This window comes from Sus scrofa, chromosome 4, assembly GCF_054392235.1.
Source record: "Sus scrofa isolate SSC_HxYL_T2T_F1_AM1 chromosome 4, Sscrofa_HxYL_maternal_Yorkshire_Landrace_v2.0, whole genome shotgun sequence".
NCBI lineage: Eukaryota > Metazoa > Chordata > Mammalia > Artiodactyla > Suidae > Sus > Sus scrofa.
In genome coordinates this window covers 10,017,501-10,038,140 of record NC_139386.1, presented here as the reverse complement: position 1 = coordinate 10,038,140, position 20,640 = coordinate 10,017,501, and the positions used below count along the sequence as shown (strand labels likewise).

General features: G+C 47.4%; 1 long non-coding RNA gene across 2 annotated transcripts in view; it reads left to right on the top strand.

Moving 5' to 3' along the window:
- LOC102163032 (uncharacterized) overlaps window positions 1-20,640 on the top strand; it is a 187,436-nt gene that overhangs the window by 84,889 nt on the left and 81,907 nt on the right. The window contains exon 4 of one of the 2 annotated variants that reach the window (XR_014843345.1): window positions 15,780-15,864. The exons of the other annotated variant lie outside the window; for it this stretch is intronic. This is a non-coding gene — a long non-coding RNA (uncharacterized LOC102163032). The remainder of the gene's footprint in view (window positions 1-15,779; window positions 15,865-20,640) is intronic. 2 annotated transcript variants of the gene reach the window in all.

The following is a 20,640-nucleotide window of genomic DNA, read 5'->3' as shown; positions in this document are numbered from 1 at the left end:
TAGCTTTGTGGTTGGTATACTGCTCAAAGCTCAGTATTACTAGTATTAGTTACTGTTATATTACAATCATATTAATTTTATATTAAATAATATTAAGCAACATAACACAGGGAATGCCAACAATGGGGAAAAAAATAAGAAAACAACAATGAAAAAAATGAAAGCATTCTCTTTTAAAATGTTACCCAGTGATGTGACAAGGACTGCACCTTCTTCTTCTTCTTTTTTTTTTTTTTTCTTTTTAGGGTTATACCTGTGGCCACATGGAAGGTCCTGGGCTAGGGGTCCAGTCAAAGCTGTAGTGGCAGGCCTATGCCACAGCCACAGCACCACTGGATTCAAGCTGCCTCTGTGACCTACATCACAGCTGGTGGCAACATTGGATCCTTAACCACTGAGCGAGCCAGTGATGGAACCCACATTCTCCCAGACACTATGTCAGGTTCTTAACCTGCTGAGCCACAACAGGAACTCCAAGGACTGCAACTTCTAGCATTTGTTGGAAGACAGTTCTCTCAGAGTCTCTCCTGTTTCTGCCTTGCAAGCAGAGGCACTGACTGCTTTTATTCTGAACTCTCTTTTCAAGGTTTACAAAACATTTTAAAGCAGACGGACTTGGGAGATGGAGCATCTCCTTCTAGGGCAGGGGACAAGTTTGTTTTCAGCCTTGGGTGTTTGAGATAATGTCTCCCTGGAGCAAAGCACGGGTGTCCTCCCCTGTGTATCTCCCAGGACCGTGAGCTCCTAGAAGCCAGATTCTGTCTTATGCATCTTGACATCCTTAGTGCTCATCCCAGGGCCCTGAACAGGAGAGGCCCTCAGTATATTTGCGAATAAATGAACAGATCAGGTGAGGCGGTTGTCTGGCTGGCTGTCCTCACTGAAAAAGGAAGGCGTAAAGGCCAGGTGCTTTTCTCAGTACTCCACATATGCTAATTCTCTTAATCCTCGTGACGCTTTTTTTTTTTTTTTTTGTCTTTTTGCCTTTTCTTGGGCCGCTCCCTCGGCATATGGAGGTTCCCAGGCTAGGGGTCCAATCGGAGCTGTAGCCACTGGCCTACGCCAGAGCCACAGGAACGCAGGATCCGAGCCGCGTCTGCAAACTTCACCACAGCTCACGGCAACGCCGGATCGTTAACCCACTGAGCAGGGGCAGGGACCGAACCCGCAACCCCATGGTTCCCAGTCGGATTTGTTATCCACTGTGCCACAACGGGAACTCCTCCTTGTGACACTTTTATAAGGTAGACAGTTATTGTACTTTACTATCAAGATGAACAGCAGAGTGGGTTACTTACTTGGGGTCTGGAGCCAGACTGCCTGAGTTTGGATCCTTGCTCTGTTATTTCAAGCTCTGTGACCTGGGGCAAGTGGCTTGGACCTCTGTGTGCCTCAGTCTTCCTATCTGAAAAATGGGTATCATGATAATAAGATGGGATTGCTGTGAGAGTTCAGTGAGTTAAAATAATGCAAACGGCTGGCACATAGAATCACACGTGTGAGCCCACAGAACATGCTCGTATATGTTTTACAGGTTAGACAACTAAGCACAAAAGAGGAGAAGCCATTGGAGTTCCCGTCGTGGCGCAGTGGTTACCGAATTCGACTAGGAACCATGAGGTTGCGGGTTCAGTCCCTGCCCTTGCTCAGTGGGTTAAGGATCCGGTGTTGCCGTGAGCTGTGGTGTAGGTTGCAGACACGGCTTGGATCCTGCGTTTCTGTGGCTCTGGCGTAGGCTGGTGGCTACAGCTCCGATTAGACCCCTAGCCTGGGAACCTCCATATGCCGTGGGAGCGGCCCAAAGAAATAGCAAAAAGACAAAAAAAAAAAAAAGAGGAGAAGCCATTGTCCCAAAGCTCTAAAGCTAAGTGGTAGGACCAGGATTTGGACACCAACAGACTACTTCTTGAGGCTCCCCTCATGACCACTATTCCACTTTTCTCAGTGCTGTGCTGTAATTTTAAAGAGACAAGCCTGCTGTTGTATAGTTAGGGAGAAATCAGCTTCAAGCTGGGTCTCCTCCCATTTTCTCTTGTCTGGTACCCCAGCTTGGGCCCTACATGGAGCCCAGCTCACTTCTCTTTTCCTGTGGGACAGGTGACAAAAGGTGGGGCCTGACCCAGACTCCAGGAGGCAGTGAGTGAAGCCACACTGCACCTCACAGGTGTTCCTGGAGCCCCCCCATACCAGTTTCCCAGGACCAATACCTGTGAAGGGAGGAGGCTTCCCTAACCTCCCCAAACCTCCTCTGCTTGCTTTCATGTTAACCAGATACTACCTAGGAGCCTCAGCCAGAGACTCACCCGCATCCCACAGCTCTGGTTGGGAGAACCAGTTTTGGTATAACAAGTTCAACCCCTAGATGTAGGCTACCAAGAACAGGGCCTGGCACATGATAGGTTCTCAATCTGGATGAGGAGAGAAACCTCAGGTTTTGGAGTCATGGAGTGTTAGAATAGATGAAATTTAGAGACTTGCAACTCCTTTTTATTTATTTATTTATTTATTTGTCTTTTTAGGGCCATACCTGCGGCATATGGAGGTTCCCAGTTTGGCCTGCACCACAGCAGGGCAACAGGAGATCCTTAACCCATTGAGCGAGGCCAGGGATCTAACCCGCGGCCTCATGGATGCCAGTTGGGTTCGTTAACCCCTGAGCCATGACAGGAACTCCTACAACTTCTTTTTAAGCTCTCCTTCTGAGCTGCCTGTATACTAGGATTATCTCTCTGTGAAGTGGGCCAGTAGAGTTAAGCCAGGAAAAACAGAGATCCCTCCTCTCTCTCTCCTCTTTCTTTTCTTTTTTCCTCCCTCCCTTCCAGGAAGCAACCCATCAAATGTTTTGCTGGTAAATGTTTCACCAACTGTATCTCTAGGAGAAAAGAAACTGGATTTGTAGTGCTTGCCAATTCCTATGGTGTCAATATTCCCACCAAGGCCAATTTCAGGCTCCCAATGTGATATCATTGAATGGTCAGGAGTTGGGAAAAGAGGATATGGTCAGCTCTGAGCCAGTAAGAGCTGGCTCAAGCCATCACTGCAAATGTAGGGCTGTGGGTCCAGACTTTGAAGACACACAAATCTGATACAGGTGCTGAATCTAGTATCTGCTAGCAGTCTGACCTTGGGCAAATCGCTTAATCTTCATGCATCACAGTATCTTTCTCTGTAAGATAGGAATAATAAAATTATGCATGTCATGGAGCTATTTGGAAGGGCAGTCAGGCAAATGAATGCAAAGGACCTAGCTCAAAGGCCTGTCTGGCACATCTGAGCCATCCCAGCAAGCCAGCTAGTGTTAATTAATATTACAGTATATTAAAAATCACACACTATTGTCACTTCTCCCCCACCTTGTGAAATATTGCAACAGATTAGCAGTGAAAATAAAAGCTCCTCAGTCTGGCTAGATGTCTCGATTGTTCCTTGTGACACAGTCACAGGTTGGGAGCAAACACATATGCTGATGTAGTGGGGTTGCTGGGGAGGGGTGCTCCCAGCCTTTGGGAAGCCCAGTGGTTGAGAAAAAACAATTATGGCCAAGATGAAATGAGGTCCTCTTCTTCACTCAAATAGATTTCTGGCCAGTAGTCATTCTTCCATGAGCCCTTAACAGCCTTCAAGAAAATAGATAATTGAGGTCATAAAGCAGACTGCGTTCTGATGCATGATGTGACTTACAAACGAAAGGGTGACTTTCTGTTCCTCCAGACATGAGAGAAGGAGAATGTTTCCTGAACGGGAGACGGGGGTAGGTCACAGAATACCTCCCACACCTAGTGACCCGCATGTCTTTGTAACCACAGGGCCTGGTCCAGTGTCTGGCATGTGGTCAGAACTAGAGAAATACTTGCAAAGTCAACAGACTTAAGTACGGAGTGCTTACTTTGTGCCAGACCATGTGTCCAGCATGGGGACCTAGGGATAAAGGGAATGCACACTTGACCCCTCAGAACTCACTGTCTAGTGGGAAAGAAGGACGTGTGAATAAACTGTCACTCTGTAGCTGTGGCATGAAAATAAGTCCTGGGATCTCATCCGAGGTACTGATGAAATCCGCCTGGGGGCATGATGGAAAAATTTACACAGGAGGTGGCATGTGAACTTGGTCTTGAACTATAAGGACTTCACCAGTTCAGGAAAGCAAGACAAGCCATCCTGGTAGGAGCAGCAGCATTCATGCAGCAGGTAATACATCAGGGTTAATTGGTGAGTTGTTCATTCCAGACCCCAGCTCTGCAGCATGTTCTGAATGTGTGCACTTGTACCCAGAGGTGAAGCTGGGTCAGTGATGTACTAATTGGGGTGGCGGAAGGTGCCTGCCCAGTGCCGACAATAAAGGGTGCATTATCCAGAAATAATTTAAAAGAATTAAAATGACCAAAAGCTGTTCTGCTTTCTGGTATCACATGGGTGGGCAATTTAAGCAATGTCAGTGCCCTGCCCCCACCCCCCACCCCCCCTAGCTCTCTACCTCCCTTCCTTGCAGGGCAAAACAGTGCTCCCTGCTCTACATTGAAATGCCGCTTAACCAGGTTCTTACATTTAGGGGCAAAGTCAAGTAGGGGAGAGTATGGGCACATTGGTGGGGAGGGAATTTTTGTTTTTAAATGATTTTTATTTTTTCCAGTCATAGCTGGTTTATAGTATTCTGTCAGTTTTCTTGTACAGCAAGGTGACCCAGTCACACATACATGTATACATTCTTTTTCTCACATTGTCATGCTCCATTATAAGTGACTAGATATAGTTCCCAGTGTTCTACAGCAGGATCTCATTGCTTATCCATTCCAAAGGCAATAGTCTGCATCTATTATCCCCAATTCCCAGTCCTTCCCCCCTCCCTTGGCAACCACAAGTCTGTTCTCTAAATCCATGATTTTCTTTTCTGTGAAAAGGTTCATTTGTGCCATATATTAGTTCCCAGATATAAGTGATATCGTGTGGCGTCTTTCTCTTCCTACTTACTTCACTTTGTATGAGAATCTCAAGTTCCATCCATGTTGCTGCAAATGGCATTTTGTTCTTTTTAGGCCTGAGTAGTGTTCCATCGTGCATCTGTACCACAACTTCTTAATCCATTCATCTGTCAGTGGACATTTAGATTGTTTCCATGTTTTAGCTATTGTGAATAGTGCTGCAGTGAACATTCAGGTGCCAGTATCTTTTTTAAGGAAAGTTTTATGCAGATATATGCCCAAGAGTGGGATTGCTGGGTCATATGGTAGTTCTGTATTTGGTTTTTTAAGGTACCTCCATACTGTTTTACATAGTGGTTGTACCAGTTTACATTCCTACCAATAGTGTAGGAGGGTTCCCTTTTCTCCACACCCTCTCCAGCATCTATTATTTGTGGACTTCTTTTTTTTTTTTTTTTTTTTTTTTGTCTTTTTGCTATTTCTTGGGCCGCTCCCACGGCATATGGAGGTTCCCAGGCTAGGGGTTGAATTGGAGCTGTAGCTGCCAGCCTACGCCAGAGCCACGGCAACGTGGGATCCGAGCTGCGTCTGCAATCTACACCACAGCTCACGGCAACACCGGATCCTTAACCCACTGAGCAAGGGCAGGGACCGAACCCGCAACCTCATGGTTCCTAGTCGGATTGGTTAACCACTGCGCCACGACGGGAACTCCTATTTGTGGACTTCTTAATGGTGGCCATTCTGACTGGTGTGAGGTGGTACCTCATAGTAGTTTTGATTTGCATTTCTGTAATAATCAATGATGTTGAGCATTTTTTCATGTGCTTGTTGGAACATCTGTATATCTTCTTTGGAGAAATGTCTATTCAGGTCTTTTGCCCATTTTTACATTGGGGTGTTGGCTTTTTTGCTATTGAGTTGTATAAGTTGTTTGTATATTTTAGATATTAAGCTCTTGTCAGTTGCATCATTTGAAACTACTTTTGGGAAGGGAAATTCTTTAAAAAAGCATCACCCTTGAATTACCTTTCTCAGTGTCTTAAAGTCTCATCACTCATGTCTCAATAATACCTTCTCAAGTGCTTTGGTTTGTATTTTAGTCTTAGTAACCATCATTACATTAGTCAGGACAGGCTAGGTTATGCTGCAGAAAAAAACAACTTCCAAACCTTAGTGGTTTATAATATCACAGGTTTATTTCTTACTCGTGCTGCATGTCCACGGCTGGTTCCTGGGATGCTGCTCCATGCCTGTGCACTTGGGCTTCAGGAGGACGGAGACTCCATTGCAACGTGATCTGCCATGATCACTACCACAGGGGAAGTTGCACCGCAGTGCCCGGCAGGGGCCACAGACACTTCACCCGCCATGGACACGTGCTACTACTCTGCTCACATTCCAGTGGCCAAAGCAAGTTGCGTGTCTGTGCTTGAGTTGAAGAAGGGGGAACATGTGTTCAGAGACCAAATGTCAGAATAACCATGAACATTTATAATGACTCTCACAGCCGTATAAATACGTGAAGCTAAACATAGTTGAGGCGTTTCCGTCACGGAGCAGTGGTTAACGAATCCGACTAGGAACCATGAGGTTGCGGGTTCGGTCCCTGCCCTTGCTCAGTGGGTTGATGATCCGGCGTTGCCGTGAGCTGTGGTGTAGGTTGCAGACGCGGCTCAGATCCAGCGTTGCTGTGGCTCTGGTATAGGCCAGTGGCTGCAGCTCCGATTCAACCCCTAGCCTGGGAACCTCCATGTGCCGTGGGAGCGGCCCAAGAAATAGCAAAAAGACAAAAAAAAAAAAAAAAAAAAAAAGTTGAAAAGGTGCCATTTCTGAGGAATGTACTTGGGGGGTCAGGGGAGAGGAGCGAATAATCTCATGCTTCCCATTCTCTGGCCAGGTTTCTGCTTGTGCCCGTCCACTCTGCTCTCCCAGCTCCACCACCGCAGCCAGACATCCATCAACTCTGGAAGAGAAACAAAAGGGAAAACCTAGAATTTTGCTCTCACAGCCGCAGGTTTAAATGGAAGAAAAAGATTTGGATACTCAAGCTGTTGCAAGGGTGTAGGGGGGTAAGGATATAGGCTAAGCTGACATAATAACAGAGGCTGCAAACAGAGTGACTCAGAGAAGATGCACACTATTTCTCTCCCATATAACAGAGTAGCAAGTCCAGGGGACAAGGCAGCGGTGCCATCCTCAAATGTTAAGCTGCATCTCCATTTCTGAAGTGCCCCCTCTAGGGGTCACCATCTCCAGATCAAGGGAAGGGAGGGGCAAAAGGAACAGAAAAACCCAGGCATATTCCTGTTTTTTTGTTTGTTTGTTTGTTTGTTTGTTTTTTGGCCACACCCTAGGCATGTGGACATGCCAAGAATGGAACCCTGACACATCCTTAACTCACTATGCCACAAAGGGAACATCAAGGCATATTCCTTTTTTTTTTTTTCCTCCCTCTTTTTAGAGCCAGAGGTTGAATCCGTATGTCTGTGGCATATAGAATTTCCTGGGGCGAAGGGTTGAACTGGAGCTGCAGCTGCCAGCCTATGCCACAGTCATAGCAACACTGGAGCAAGTCCAGGGATTGAACCCACATCCTCATGGACACTATGTCAGGTTCTTAACCCACTGAGTCACAAGGGAACTTCCAGGCATGTTCTTTATAAGGGCATACCGTTTGTGATCACCTCTCATGGGCCAGAAATTTGTCACATGGCTCCACTTTGCTTCTGGGAGCCTGGGAAACACTGACCAATTTGGCCGGCCATGTGCTCAGCCAAAACACTAGCCCCGTGGAGAAGGGAGAAGAGAGATTGGAGAGCGCCCTGAAGTCTGCTACACAGAGAAAGCAAGGACGGATTCCGACAAAGACCCAAGATTGCCAAGTCTCAAGTCCCTACCCTGCTGAGCCTCAAGAGCCCCAGAGTCAGGCTGTGTGGGAGCTGGGGCGTGTAGGGCCACCCCATGAGGACCCCCAAGAAGTAACAACCATCCATTGCCAGAGTGCGACGATGTTCTGTGCCCCGATATCCTGCTCAGCCTTCCAGCAGCTCAGCCCCCAATCCATGAGTTCCCACATCCCCCACCAGCATCCTTGGATACATGTAATCCCCCCTCCCACCCTAACAGAGAGTACTGGTCACCCTGAGCACAGGGTCACGTGGTCAAGGGTCCCCCTGAGCAGGACCCTGGTGCCCACCTCACTCCTGTTACCCAGTAGCAGACAGAGAACGAGCCAGAGGCCGCCTTAGGGCAGCTTCTAGTGATTCTTTGTGGTTGAGGTCCTGCAGGAAAGTGGGCGGGGTTGGAGGGGTAATTACAGACAACAAGAGAGTCAAGTTGAACTCAGTTTGAGAAGGGCCTTGTGAGAGAAAGAGCCGGGATTCCATAGGAGGGGAAACGGGCACCCGCCAAATGTGCCTAAGCTGGGTTGCGATGTGGTCAGACTGCGTTAGAGAGAGATGGTTCTGGAAGCAGAGTGAGGATGGTTTGGAAGCGGAGAAGCTGAGGGGTCCAAAATGGAGGGGGTGGGGGTTTTCCCAGCACAAATCTGGGCAGAAATCATAAAAGCTGAACAGGATGGTGGCAACAAGGGCCCTGTGGAGAAGGGTGGGTTTTGGAGTCATTTAGCAGTTAGAATTGTCTGAATCTGTTGCTAAAGAAGCCAAGGTGATTGCCTGGAGCCAACAGAAGATACCTGGGGAAATGGCCCCTTTAATGAAATCCGAGCTCCTGGGGAAGGAGTCTGGGAAGCTCATGAGTCAGGGCAAGGCCTGGGTAGGGTGCCCTGGTAAGGACCCAGGCTCAGTGAAGCCCAAGCACCTAGCAGGTACCTGTTCTTAGCTGGCCTTCTGCATGTGATTGTTGAATTCAGTTCAAGTGGGAGGGACGGGGAGTTTGGGGTTGGTAGATGCAAACTATTACACTTAAGAGTGGATAAGCAAGGACGTCCTGCTATATATACATAGCACAGGGAACTATATCCAATCTCTTGGGATAGAACATGATGGAAGATAGTGTGAGAAAAAGAATGTATGTGTGTGTGTGTGTGTGTATATATATAATATATATGAATGACTGGGTCACTATGCTGTACCACAAAAATTGACTCAACACTGTAAATCAGTTATTCCCTAATAAAAAGTAAATTTCATTAAAATAAAACCTCAGTGTTAATACATCAATTAAAAAAAGGCAAACGGGAGTTCCCATTGTGGCTCAATGGTAACGAACCCGTCTAGTATCCATGACGATGTGGATTCCATCCCTGGCCTGGCTCAGTGGGTTAAAGATCCAGCATTGCCGTGAGCTGATAGGTCACAGATGCGGCTCAGATCTCTCGTTGCTGTGGCTGTGGTGTAGGCCGGCAGCTGCAGTTCTGATTCGACCCCTAGCCTGGGAACCTCCATGTGACAAGGGTGCAGCCCTAAAAAGATTAAAAAAAAAAAAAAAAGCAAACAAAAACCTCACCGTACGGTATGGAAACAAGCTCCCTATTTCAACCAGTGATGGGAAAGGACCCCATTGTTTGGCAGCAACATTGGTTTCTTAGTTCCAGGATAGTGTATCTGTCTCTGAAAGAGGGAAATAAAAAGGAGGCGAGCAGCCAGTCTCCTTCTGGTGGGGGACGTTTGCTGCCATGTGGGGGGCGTGGCCTGGTGTCAGTGTGTGCCAGCAGAGGTGACCACACTCCCAGCTCTGGTGGCTGTTGGTCATGGCTGAACCAGGTCCTCCTACCCAGGGGTTCCCTCCCTTGTCTGAGCCTGTGCTGAGAGCTGCTCTTCTGGAACAAACATGGTCTCGGCAAAGATAAGCTTCTCCTTGGAAGGGGGAGCTGGAAGGGAAAAAGTCTACAGTAACTATTTCTGTCTGTGCCTTTGTCAGCCGCCCTGTGAAAGCATAAATCCATTCAGAGAGCCCTTGGAGACCTTGATGCTCAGGTCAGAGTTCTTCCTGTTGTCCCTTGGACTTCTGGAGTGTGACTGCTCAGGGCTCTGGCTAGGAAAGCGGCAATGCCTGCCCTGAGATGGCAGGGCCTGAATCACTGGGTCACCATCAGGGGAAGGAGATGGGGTGAGGGGCCCGCTGGGCGGTAGTATGAGCTTTGCTGTAGCGTCAGGGCTTGGCTTTTTCCAAAGAGCGCTTGAATATGGTTTTGATAAATAATTGCACCTTTGTCAGGGGGTAGCAGGCTGGAGGGCATCTGAAAATTGATCCTCTCCTGGAACCCACAAATGGCTGAGCTGTTAGAACCAAGTGGTGTGTGTGTGTGTGTGTGTGTGTGTGTGTGTGTGTGTGTCTGTCTGTCTGTCTGTCTGTCTGTCTGTCTCTCTGTCTCTCTGTCCTGGGAACCTCCATGTCCTGGTGTGTGCTAAAGGATGCTAAAGTCTAAAATGGTGAAAGAGTCACAGACCTAGAGGAAATGTATTGGCTTGACTTCTCATTCTACCATTTCCTATACTCCAGCCAATGCATCTGGAGGGCTTACTTTGTGCTGAGTGCTGGGAATACAGGTGTGGCCGCGCTGCGGCAGGGGTAGCCACAAAAAAGCTAACATTTGGAGTTCCTGTCGTGGTACAGCAGAAATAAATCTGACTAGTATTCATGAGGATGCGGGTTCGATCCCTGGCCTCGCTCAGTGGGTCAGGGATCTGGCGTTGCCATGAGCTGTGGTGTAGGTTGCAGATGCCGCTCAGATCCTGAGTTGCTGTGGCTGTGGTATAGGCTGGCATCTGTAGCTCTGATTCCACCCCTAGCCTGGGAACTTCCATATGCTGTAGCTGTGGCCCTAAAATGCCAAAAAAAAAAAAAAAAAACCACTACCATTTGTCAAACATTCGTGGTGTTTGGCACACTTAATTGATATTATTTTGAGTATCTAGAACATGTATCTGAATTTATCTTGAATATCTATATATTATCACTTCACATTAGCCACAACTGACGTGCCAGATGCCATTTTACAGATGAAGAAGTCAAGGCTCAGGTGAAAAAACTTGCTAAAGTCACATAGTCACTTGACTCTGAAGCTCCCATGCTGGGCTTATGCCCCAAACCACCTCCTTATCTCTAAAGCAGTGGCAATGATGCCCCCTTTGTGGGCTGAAGACAAGCTTCATTCATTCTAGGATAACTTCGAAGATAATCTGATGATGCCTGTGATGTGTTCTGTCCTGGGCCAGCGCATGTCAGGCTCTCATTACTTTGTGTTCTCATGAAAAGTTTCTCTGGGGGTTTAATTTGACCTGGAGCCCCAGCCTCAGTGGGGGAAGCCTCGTGGGGTCCAGCTCCTCCAGCCTCTGTCCCACCCGGCAGGGCGCTCCCTCTCCTTTCCCATCCCCACTGCCTGGAAAATGAAAGGCAGACTTCCGGTCAGGGGTACGACCCCGGGGCTGTATCTTTTCTGTCTGTCTCCCCAGAAGGTTCTGGAATGGGGCATCTATTCAGTGTAAATACTTGAACCCTGGATTGCACACCCTTTCTGCCTCCAGGGCCCCACAGACCTTCCCCTCTCCCCTCGCCACTGGGAGCGTTTCCACAAGGCACCTTCTCGTCTTCATGTTGAATCTAAGCGGTGGAATTCTCACCCCTTATTTTGTATCTGAGTGAACAGCGGCTCAGGAAAGGGAGTGCTGGGTGATTGGTGGTCCAGCCCAAGAGCAGGGCTCTGGAAGCACCTTTTCATCCTGTGGGTGGTGAGAGGCCTTTGGCAGGGGTGGGGATGTGCAGCCCACCACCCAGCCTACCCCAGGCTTTGCTGCTTTACCCACTTCTGTGGTCTCCTGGCTAAATTGCTGCAATATGTGCTCCTTGGCACCAGCCCTGAAGACCACCCAAGCATTGAGGCAAATGCAAAATTCATCCCCTGACCTCAGCCCATGGCGGGTGAGTCTTGGTGCCAAGCCTCCCCCGTGGCCTCCCCGTGCCAGGTTCCCTCCCAGGTAAGCTCCAAGCAAGAAGAACCCAGATCACGGTCACACAGCCCAGGGGAGGGATGGTAGGGCTGGAGGGGATCCAGACGGCGGCTTCCACAGGCTGAGGACACTTGCAGAGGCATCTCCCAGGAACCCAGGTGGGCTCCACTTTGCGCAGTGGGTGCCTTTCTGCAGAACTGGGTGAGAAAATGAATTCTTGCAAGTCAGAAAAAAATTTAATTATAATGAGAGCATATGCTCTTTAAGGTATGACATAAAATCCTTTTGTAGAGAGTTCTAGCCCTAAATTGCTCTGAGTCCTGATATATGCAATGACTTTGCCTTTTGCCCCATTTCCTTGCCCCCAGTGAGCCCCACAGATTGGGAGGCAGATGACCTTGGTGCGCAGCTCACCGGCTGTTTGCCCTTGACCTCGGCAGAGCTATTTAACTTTTAGGCTTTCCAGTAAATGATACAGTGCAGTTAAAATAACAGAACACTGCTGAACTCCGATTAAGCATTCAGTCAGCACATGGTATTTTTTTTAGGCAGAGCAGGGCTTGTGATTCTTCTCTCAGCAAAGTGGAAATATTACCTGATCCATCTCCTCTTGGGGCTGTTGAGAGCTGCTGCAGATCTCTGGGCAAATTCAGATGTTGTTTATTCATTCATTCCATACATATTTTTGAGTGTCTACTAGACATTTATGTTCAGTTTGGAAAGAAATGATTACAATTCAGTGTGGTCATTGTTTTAATGGAGAAGCATAAAGCAGAGTGGATGCAGAAAGTGTGTCTTAGTCTACACAGAGAAATTGGATAGCCTTCACAGTGCAGATACACTTTCATAATGGGTGAGGTTTACTGAGTTCTGACCACGTGCCAGACACTAAGAATTTTCCAGGCAAATAAGCATTGGAGGGGAGTGTGCCCACGAAGGAGCAGCATGGCTGAAGGCACAGAGGCATTCAGGAGAGCGAGTTCAGGGAAGACTTTGTGGTTAATATTGGATTATTAATAACAGAACATTGCTGTGGGACTGTGGGAAGGGCTCGCAGACAGAGGGGCCAGCAGTGCCTCTTACACTTACTTTCATCTGTAGCCTGATGGCTGCCAAGCAGGGTGTGGGATTCGCATCTGAAAATGCGGGGATCACTTTGTGGCTTTTGACGCGCAGAGTGCAGGGATGTGAAATCTCCCACAGTGCACACGACAACCCCACACAATGAAGAATGGCCTTCTCGAAATGCCAGGGCACCTTCTTTGGGCCACACTGTGACGTTTCTCTAGTCTCAAGCCTGTCACAGTGCCAGGCACCCACGTGTGCAGGATCGAATTGGCATTTATTGGAAAGCTGAAGACTCCTCCCGACCATCCAGATCAACTAAAATGTTCTTAAAAATTGACCTTCTTGGAGTTCCTGTCATGGCTCAGTGGGTTAAGGACCTGGCGTTGTCTCTGTGAGGATGCCTATTCGATCTCTGACCTCACTAGGTGGTTCAGGATCCGGCGTTGCTGCAAGCTGTGGTGAAGGGTGCAGATGTGGCCCAGATCTGGTGTTGCTGCAGCTGTGGTGTAGTCCCCAGCCGCAGCTCCATTTCAGCCCCTAACCCAGGAACTTCCTTGTGCCACAGGTGTGGCCGTTAAAAAAAAAAAAAAAAAAAAAAAAAGTTGTCATTCTTCTCTCAATGGGCTATAATTGGCTTCAGAATATAATCTTTTCATTTTCTTGATTTGGGGTAGCAGAATTGGTGGAAAAAAGAACCTGCTTTGAGCCACTTCATTCTCTGGATGCCAAGTTGAGTGGGTTTCACAGCCTAAATACTGTGGGAATTGAGCACCACCATCCGTGTCCACTGCCACGGTCGTGGGCGGGGGCTTTTGTGCCCGTCGGGTTTCTAATCACCTCGCTGACTCCAGTGTCCTCACTCCATTCACTCCCCTTCCGGTGTCAGAGAAATCATTCATCGCGGCATAGACGCGACGTCTCTTCTGCTGCAGATCCTCGTGTAGCCTCTGGCACCTCCAGGACCAAAGTGAGGCCTTGGGACTCAGGGTCTGCACCCCTTCTCAGCAGGATAGACCGGTGGGTGAGAGCATGGCCTCGAGCTGGGTTGTTTGGATTCCCACTCCTGCCCCAATACCCACTGGCTATAGTAGTTCACTTAATCCTTCTGTGCCTTGGTGTCTTCACCTGTAAAAACCACATCATTAATGATGTCCGTGATAGCAAACATTAAATGTGCTTTTTTTTGTGTGTGTTTATCAGCACATAGAACAGTGCCCAAGTGGGAGATTATCAAGATTAAAAAAAATTTTTTTTGTGCCATAGATGCCTTCCTACATAGATTAAGCCCATAAAATGAAATATCTAGGATTAGCAAGGAAAGAAAATCTATTGAAAAATGCTGAGCAAAAAGTGTGAAAAAGAATTCCCCATCACATTTATTTGTGATCCAGTGGTGGGTCTAATATGTACTGCAATTTCAAAGCAGCAGTGAATACTAACACTGTTTTAAGGCTCTGCAGAAGTCTTCCTATGAAATGGGAATGTCACTTGTTCCTGTTGGTGACCAAGCCCCAGTGGGAGTACCTACCGTTACTATGAAGATCTAAATTTCAGTTGGAAGTGAGTAAAATTCTAGAAGTAAATTCTGCTTTTCTTCAAGTTCATAGATTCCTCTTGAAATCTTGCATCTTGAATTCTTGCATCCCAATTTAGGAATTTCTAAACGAGGAATAGCAAATGGTATCAACAGGCTAAGAAGCCTGGAGGGAAGGGGGCAGTTGTAAGAACCCTGCCAGAGAGATTGAGTAGGTTCCAACCCAACAGGGCAGGTATTTCTCAGCCCTACAGATCCTTCCCTGGATAAATGTACTTGCATTTTGCCAGCCTCTTCTAGGGAAACTAGACTCTTTGTTAAGAATCCCACTCTCCCTACTCTGAGTTTGAAATATTTTTGAGCGGTTTAGCATTTGGGACATGGTTCTACACTGTGGGGCCAATCCTGCTCGTCTTGGGCCAGCTCCATCTTTGGGCCACCTTGGAGCCACACGGCTCCCCAGTGGAGCTGTTTTCCAAAGGCGCCCCGTGCTCTGAGCCCACGTGCGTCTGTCTTCCCATGAGCCTTGCCCCTTCTTCAGTTGGCTAACTAACTGGCTCTTCCAGGGCCCCTCCTCCAGGAAGCTCCCCAGTCAGGATTTCCAGCCTGGCCCGCCCAAGGATCTCCCTCTCACGTGATGATGCCAGGCCTCAATCAGAGCCTCTCCTCTTGCACCTGTGTGCTGCTCTCACTGGCGTGTGCATGCTTCACAAGCCCCATCCCCACCTTTTCTTTTACGTCTTCATATATGCTTGGAAAATGCGGGATAAATGCTTTTTTGAAGGAATGCATGAGTTGAATGAATGAGGATAATGATTTAGAAAATGTGACTTCCTGGAATTCCTGCTGTAACTCAGCAGGTTAAGACCTTGACTAGTATCCGTGAGGATGCGGGTTCAATCCCTGGCCTCGCCCAGGGGGTTAAGGATCCCACACTGCTGCAAGCTTCAGCATAGGCTGAAGATGAAGCTTGGATCTGGCATTGCTGTGGCTGTGATGTAAGCCCGTAGCTGCAGCTCTGATTCAACCTCTAGCCCAGGAACTTCCATATGCGGCCTCATTCCAGGAACTTCCAGGTGTGGCCATGAAAAAAAAAAAAAAACAGAAAGAAAACGTGACTTCTAAAATGATCCCAGGGGTAGATTTCCTGATAGCAGACAGGAAAGGGCCCTCGCTCACAGACCCGGCTAGTACCATGGAGCACAGTCGTGAGTGTGAATGTGACTGTGAAATCGTGATGCTGCTTTCAGACTCCCATGGCCAGCTTCTTTGATGGTGTCCGTGAGGCAAATCTGCCCCCTTTGCAGGTGGATGGAATTTTTTTTTTTTTTTTTTTTTTTTTAGATCAACATAGATCCTTCAGAAGGGCTTCTTATGAATAAGATGGAAGAAGAGCACAGAAATTCTATTTTTGGCTCCCCCAAGTGAGGTAATAAAACTGATTTTCCCATTTGACTCGTAAACTAGCTGTAAAGGTAATTTCTGAAGAAACATTCCAAACATGTCTTGGGCAAAAATGGTGTCGTTAGCATAGCCTGTGGCTTGGTAGGAAAGGAGGAGGGTTGGTTTGGAAGCTGGTCCTCATTTGGAGGATGCTTCCCTTCAAAGGTCGCCTTCATTCTCCTACCAAACAAACCTAGCAGTTGCAGAGGATTGAACAGTTCAAGGGAATTCTTTTTGAATGGTTTTTATCTTTTCCATTATAGTTGGTTTACAGACTTCTGTCAATTTTCTACTGTACAGCAAAGTGACCCAGTCACACGTACATATATACATTCTTTTTCTCAGGGGACTTTTGCATTTGTTATTTCTTTAGGCTTCACAATATCTGTGTGAAATTATTAGGGGCACATATTTTCAGCCCTATCCTACAGGTGCAGAAGTAGAGGGTCAGGGCGCTTGGTGACGTGTCGAAAGTCGCAGAGCTAGAAGGAGACAGAGCCACCCCACACTTGCCGCATACGCTTGTATGTCTTCAAGATGACATCCTGCACATGGCAGGCACACACGGGAGATTCCATTGCTGAGGAGAAGGGAAACACACACTTTCTAAGAGTCTGCTGTGTGTTAAATGTCACCTACTTGCCTGTCCCAGTGTAGAGGCGTCTCATTTTGGGTTGCTTCAACAAAATACCATGGACCGAGTGGCTTACACAACGCATTTATTTCTCACAGTTCTGGAGGCTGGGGAATCTCAGGTCAGGGTGCCAGCTGCTTTGGTGTCTGATGAGGACTCTTATCTTGGTTCATAAATGTCCGTTTTCTTGGGGTGTCCTCATATGGGGAGGGGTGAGGCGGCTCAGTGGGGCCTCTTCTATAAGAGCACTGATCCCATTCGTGGGCGCTCTGCCCCATGATCTCATCACCCCTCCAAAGCCTGATCATCTCCAGACATCAGCACACTGGGCATTAGTTTTCAACATCTGAATTTTGAAGTCGCACATTCAGTCTAGAGCAAGTGGTCTGGACTGTGTGGCCAGATGACCTGAGCTTGCATCCCAGCTCTTTCACTAGCAGCCGGGGACCTTGGGCAAGTGATTTTCCTTCTTGACGCTTCCTCTGTAGAAGATGGGTTATTCCTGACAGAGTGTTGTCAGTCCTGTGTTAACACATGTAAAGTATATGAGCAGTGCTTGGTCTATAATAAGATTTAGCTAATTCTTATTATTTTAACTTTTCAACCACCCTGTGATATCTGTGGTATTGTCCCCTTGTCCCCCAGGTTATAGCTGGGGAAGTGGAGGTTAAGTAATTTTCTGAAAATCCTAGAACTGACACTTAGAGCTAGGTCTCTGTATGCAGCAATACACAGCAATATGCCATGCTTTTTTTTTTTTGCTGCTCCCCCAGCATATGGAAGATTCCAGGCTAGAGGTCAAATTGGAGCAGCATCTGTGACCTACACCACAGCTGACAGCAATGCCTGATACCTAACCCACTGAGTGGGGCCAGGGATTGAACCTGCATCCTCATGGATATGGTTGGGTTCATTTCTTTTTTTTGTTTGTTTTGTCTTTTTGGATTTCTTGGGCTGCTCCCATGGCATATGGAGGTTCCCAGGCTAGGGGTCTAATCAGAGCTGTAGCCACTGGCCCAACGCCAGAGCCACAGCAACGTGGGATCCGAGCCGAGACTGCGACCTACACAGCAGCTCATGGCAACGCCAGATCCTCAACCCACTGAGCAAGGCCAGGGATTGAACCCGCAACCTCATGGTTCCTAGTCAGATTCATTAACCGCTGTGCCACGACGGGAACTCCCCGGTTGGGTTCATTTCTGCTGAGCCACGACGGGAACTCCCCACCATGCTCTGGACTAAATGTGTTCTCTCCAATTGTGGTCACAGATGTGGTGGGTGGCCATGTTCATGTTACTATTTTGTAAATGTAGGCAGTAAATCTCTTCTATTCCTTCATGATGTTCCTCGGAAAATATAGCTGAAAACCACTGCTTGAAAGTCAAATCCTAACCTTATGTATCACCAAAGGGTCTGCATCCCCAGAGGGCTGAAAACATAATTAAAACCCCAATTACACCTCCATTTACAATGAGTCTTCAACAATGCACTTTCGGAACCATGGATATGTTCTTTGATTTAGTTTGTTTCCTTCATAATTGAACATACAGTCAGATGCACTTGAGACTCAAGATTTGCTTCTCAAGGCACGACTTCCATCTCTGCTGCAAATATCTTGCATGTATGAGATATACTGACATTTTTTTCCCTAATGCAGTTCATTTTTAGAGAAGAGCGAATGCAAGAGAAACATTCAAATAATTGAACAAACAACCACTGCTGTACAAATATGGCAGCTTTGCTGACATTATTATACTCTTCGCTCTTAGGCTTGAATCGTTCATGCAACAATGATGAGGGAAGTCTGTATTAAACACACAAAGGGAAAGAGTTGCTTACGTCGAATCTGAAGAGAAGGATGAAATAATAATGAGTGGAAAAGACGGGACTGTCATGGGAGAGAGGAACGGTCTGGGGCGGGTATAGCACCTGACCTCTTCTAGTTATAACGTACTCTGTGGCTTAAAGACACTTTACCAGGAAGGAACCAACAAATTAACCAGTTGACTGCATTTTTCAGGACTCTTGGGGTTGTAAATAACAGAAGACCCAGTTTTTGGTGGGTTTTTAATTTGTCTACAATTCTTTGCCTTCCTGCTCATTTCTTGGCTTCCTGTGAGCAGAGTATCGATTTCTTTCCCTATTGATTTTGAGCTTTGACAGTAAGACTTGCTTTGGCCAATAGAGTGTGGCCGGGACTGTCACCAACTCTGTGGAACTTCCTCCTACCATCATGAGAAGGCCATGCACCAGGCAGCCTTTGATCCATTAATCTGGGTCCTGGAATGAAGACAAACAAAGATCTGAGCAAAACCAGGAGCCTGGGGTCCAGCCTGGCCCGGCTGATTCAAGAGCAGGATGTGAACATCTATGGTGGTGAATCCCTGAAAGTTGGGCTTTGTTATACATTGTTATCACAATGGCAACAACTAATGTACAATTCAGGCTAGCCTAAAAAAAAAAAAAATACGTGTTGGTTCATGTAACAAGTCTGCTTTAAGTCAGAAGCTCAAATATGTTGCCTTTCTCCACCTATCCACCCATCCACACATCCCTCTATCTGTCATCTAGTCATCCATCCACTTTTCACCCCTGCCTTCGTCTGCTTCTCTTTGTATTTTGACCTCATCCTCTCCTTATGGAGGCAGGTCCATGCTGTGCATTTGCTAAAATGTAATTTGCAGAACACAGTTCTTATAAGAAGCTCTGGGAAAGTTTCCATGGTCCAACAGATTTGAGAAAGAGTGTATTCTACATTTAAGCTTTAAAGAGTCACAAAGCATTACTGACAAACAAATCAACACCCAAAACAAAAAACTATGAGAAGTTCCCCTAGTGTGGAAGAATCTGTAACATGATTTATTTAAGACTGCACTTTCTAAATTTATTTGACCATTGAAGACTGTTCTGGCTGTTAAAGTCTGTTGACAGTTTCTAGGAATACACTTGGGGGGAGTGTGGTGTCGTGGGGGAAAACATGGGCTTGGGAGATAGAGGACCTGCACGTCAGTCTCGGCTCTGCCACAAACTTCCTCAGCACTGCCTTGGGGAAATCACTTCCCTTCCTGGCCCTTGGCTCCCCATGCACAAAACGAGAGGGGTGGATTTAGTTGGCCTTTTAAGACTCTGCAGGGGTCAACCACCTGTAATTCCAGCAGTGAGTGTACTGCATTTCATGGAAGAAAACGTGATGCGACCTGCAAAAGGATGGTTGGCCAGGGAAGCACCATATGGCACTATGGAGAATTTCCAATCAATCAAAATTATGGTCCAGCACATTCAGAGTAAAGAGGATGGCGGTGGAGAGATGGAGATTCAGCAGAGGTGCGCCAGCTTATTCAACTGGCCCATGGGTATTGCGCCTTAGTCCCAGACTCCTTGGGTTCCATGACCCCCCCCCCCACCCCATCCCAAGTCCTTCCTCCCGAATGTGCAGCCTCTGGAATGGGTTGTTGATAATCCTCAGTGGCATTCAGTTCAGCTGCTGGATGGGGGAGGAGGGGGAGGAAAGTCTGCTTTGAATCCTGTATTAGTCAGGATGCTTTTGGTGGCGGAAACAAAACCCTGACTCAAACCAGCTTAAACAATAGGGAATTTATTATCTCACATTTCAGGAATTCCAGGGGGCAGGGCGGATCCCAAGCTGGCTGAATCACCCATTCACCAGTGGCATTTAGGAGCGGGCTCCTCTCTATCTCTCTGCTCTGCCATTACCAGATGTCCTCTTTCTCACACTAGTGACAACATGGTGGCCTCAGTTCTGAGCATCCTATCCAGACAGGACAAGACCTAGAGGAAAAGGAGCCCATTTCTTTCTGTGGCTCTTTGCTAGAAGCAAAGATATTTTCCCCAGAAGCCACCAAGCCACCACTCACCTGGAGAGACCTCGTGTTTCCTTGGCTGGAGTGGGGGGATGACAGTTCCTAAACTAGTCACTGGGAGAGGGAGCAGGATTATACTTGGGTCAACCAAGCCCCGGAGCTGGAATCAAGTCGACTACCACTTAGTCTGATGTGGGAAAGAGAGAACAAAATCCAAGTTTGGTTACAAAGGAAGGAATGCTGGGTAGACAGTCTAGTGTAAGATCTCAGGAGTGGAAAGGGAAGAGGGCTTTGGAATAATCTTGCC